We start from the raw sequence: 3,332 nt of genomic DNA, 5'->3' as shown, positions 1-3,332 counted from the left end.
CTTCTTCTTCCTCCTCCCCCTCCCCTTTCTCCTCCTCCCCTTTCTCCCCTCCCCTCCCCTCCCCCTCCCCTCCCCTCCCCCTCCCCTCCCCCTCCCCTCCCCTCCCCCTCCCCCCCTCCCCTCCCCCTCCCCTCCCCTCCCCTCCCCTCCCCTCCCCTCCCCTCCCCTCCCCTCCCCCCTCCCCTCCCCTCCCCCTCCCCTCCCCTCCCCTCCCCCTCCCGTCCCCTCCCCCTCCCCTCCCCCTCCCCTCCCTCCCCCTCCCCTCCCCTCCCCTCCCCCTCCCCTCCCCCTCCCCTCCCCTCCCTTCTTCCTCCTCCCCTTCTTCTTCTTCTTCAAGGGAAAATAGATGAAAAAGCTTTAAATAGAGAACTAGGCCAGAATCCATCCACCTCAAATTTGGAAGTAACTGAATTTGTGCTCCATAGCTACACGGTAATTTAATTCTCTCTCTGGTAGAAGTACTTGCAACACTTACTCAGGCTTGTGATGGTGGTCCGAAGAACTGAAAAATAGATGAATAAATACAGAAACAACTTAAGAATACATTTTCATAGGCAAAAAGCATAGGCAAAGCATAGGCAAAATTTACTAGTCATTTAGCATTGTTTATGAAGTGACAGCATCTCTCATATAAGTTTATCAGTTTTCTCATATAAGTTTGAGAAATTATATGAGAAATTATACTCATATAATTCTCTGTGCCTGCACCCCATTCCTTGTAGGAAGTGGATTCTAGCAATGCTCTCCAAGTAATCAGTACATCAGAATCACTGGGGGAACTTTTAAAAGTATCGTATATGGATTTCTGTGTCACACCTCAGACCTAATGAACGCCAAGACTCCCTACCAGTGGTCAACTGACCTGGGTTCAAATCCCATGTCTTCTACTCACTAGTTGAGTGGCCTTAACCAAAACATTTAAGTTCTCTAACTCTTCGTTTTCTCCACTGTAGAATGAAGATGATAAAACTACACATCTCACCAGGTTGTTATATGGATTAAATGAGATATTGTAAGTCAAGTTCTTGGCACTGTGCCTACTACCAAGGGTAAGTGCGCTCACCACTTGGTAACTATTGTTATTACCTAACTGGTCACACAGTCACCTTTCCCTCCCCTCAGAAGGTGAGCCACACAGTACTAAGAAGGATTAGGTGGACAAGTTTGTGGGAATGTAGGAATGAAGAGGACCTTTTAGCAGTGATGTTTCAGGTGAATAATTTTAGCCACCACTTGCCTGTTTTGGTATTTTGTCTCCTGCTTGGAGAAATAAATTAAGGATACATAAATAAGAAAACCAAATAGGTGGCCTGTTAGTTTTTCTTTTTCTCCATTTGCAGTAAGCTTTACTAATTTGAAAACAACTGCCCTCTGGAACAAATGGAGAATTGTTTCACATTCTGTTAGGAACGTGTTATGGAATGCATTGCCCCTGTTGGCTCAGTGTACTTGCCTGATAAAATTTGTTGAATTCCTATCAGTTTTAGTACCATGCCAAATGTTTATCTAGACAGAGCCAATGTACATTTTTCTGGAAACTAGCCAATTATAGGAATAAGAATCATTTCCGTTGGGAGGCCTCTTTGTGTTACTATTAATGATTGTCCTGCTGGGAGTACAGAAAGTCCCCTAACTTCCTAGCTGTGTGCTCCCTTCTACTTCCAGCATTCAGGACAGCACAAGAATCAGTGGGAGAACTCATCCCCTCTTTTTGGGGTAGTAAAAAATATCAAATATTAAAAAACATAAAACATTCTAAAGGATTGGGGGAGGAGTGAGGAAGGGCTGAACAGAAAATGGGTGATAAAGGGTTAGCACAAGGAGTCTTTGAGAGGTGGATTACTTCCTTCCCTTGATTGTAGTGGTGATTACAGGAATCTACACGTGTGATAAGGTTGCTTAGAACCCCTCCCCCCCAATACACACACACAAATGAGTGCATATAAAAGTGGTAAAATCTAAGTAAGGTCTATGAATTGTACCAAAGTCGATTTTCTGGCTTTGATAGTGCAATTTCTGATAGTTTTTTGATAGTTTGATTTTCTGGTTTTGTAACTTCTTATATAAGATGTTACAATTGTGGGAAACTGGGTGAATGTACAAGGGACATGCCTGTACTATTTTTCAACTTCCTATGAACCGATAATTATTTCCAAATAAAAGGTTTTAAAAATTCCAAATGATCTGCCAACTCCTAACCATTTGAATGATAACATTTATTCAAAGGTATTCTAAGGAAAACCATTTCTTCATTTCTCATCAGCTAGATAAGAATGAATAATGGTCAGTTTTCTCAGTACTATGACACTGATAAATGACAACTCAGGAACATTAGAATTTTCCTCATTTCCAGTTTAGTATTATGTACTGGCTTTTTTTTTTTAACCTAGAAATCACTTGCTACAGAGAACACAGTAGAAAGAGGCAGGTAAGCTTCCAAACGGAGGGACAGGAAAAACAGGTATGGAAGTGTAATGGAACAGAGGGGAGGTGGTTTTATAACTCTCCTTGACTTCAACAGTCAGAAAAGTTGAACTGTGTCCCCTCCCGCCCTGGTCTAGGGCTCCAAGCTGGTATATGACTCACTATAATGTCCTTTTGTCTTTTCATCCGCAACAGTGGCCCTGCAATTTCTCACTTGAGGTCCAGGTTTGGAAAGGTAAGTCTGTTTCCTTGAGTCATATTCTATAAGGAGATCAGGGTAACTTTCTCCAAATCTATGTATTTGTTTAATTTCATTAAAAAATGTATTTATTTGCTTATTTATTTGGCTGCACTGAGTCTTAGTTGCAGCATGCAGGATTTTCGTTGTGGATGTGGGATCTAGTTCCCTGACCAGGGATCAAACCTGGGCCCCCTGCATTGAGAGCATGGAGTCTTAAACGCTGGACCACCAGGGAAGTCCCTGTTTCATTTCTTCATTCCTTCATTTATTGAACATTTCTTGAGCTTCCATTAAAAATATAATAAGGAAAAAGTAGGAGATGGCTCCTTCCCTCAAGGAGACAGACACAGTGCTACCACTACTACTACTTCTACTGCTATTACTAGTGCTGCTGCTGCTGCTGCTACTACTACTACAATGCAATATAATATAGAGATTTGGGTACACATTCCATAGGGGAACTGAGGAGAAAGCAGTGAGGTGCTAGGAATCCCAGGGAGGAGCCGTTGGAAAAGTTTCACGCAGGAAGAGTCTTTTTTTTTTTTTTTTAACATCTTTATTGGGGTATAATTGCTTTACAATGGTGTGTTAGTTTCTGCTTTATAACAAAGTGAATCAGTTATACATATACCTATGTTCCCATATCTCTTCCCTCTTGCGTCTCTCT

The 3,332-nt window shown here is 42.3% G+C and overlaps 1 long non-coding RNA gene across 1 annotated transcript; it reads left to right on the top strand.

The window, feature by feature from the left end:
• Window positions 1–381: 381 nt before the first annotated feature.
• On the top strand, window positions 382–3,332 carry LOC111173068 (uncharacterized). Its single transcript, XR_002644095.2, has 3 exons — window positions 382–1,049; window positions 2,391–2,428; window positions 2,620–3,332. It is a non-coding gene; the product is annotated as an uncharacterized LOC111173068 (long non-coding RNA).

This window comes from Delphinapterus leucas, chromosome 4, assembly GCF_059928025.1.
Source record: "Delphinapterus leucas isolate spDelLeu-1000000601 "Yukka" chromosome 4, BTC_Dleu_Yukka2, whole genome shotgun sequence".
In the NCBI taxonomy this organism is placed as follows: domain Eukaryota; kingdom Metazoa; phylum Chordata; class Mammalia; order Artiodactyla; family Monodontidae; genus Delphinapterus; species Delphinapterus leucas.
This window is presented reverse-complemented; position numbering and strand designations above follow the sequence as displayed.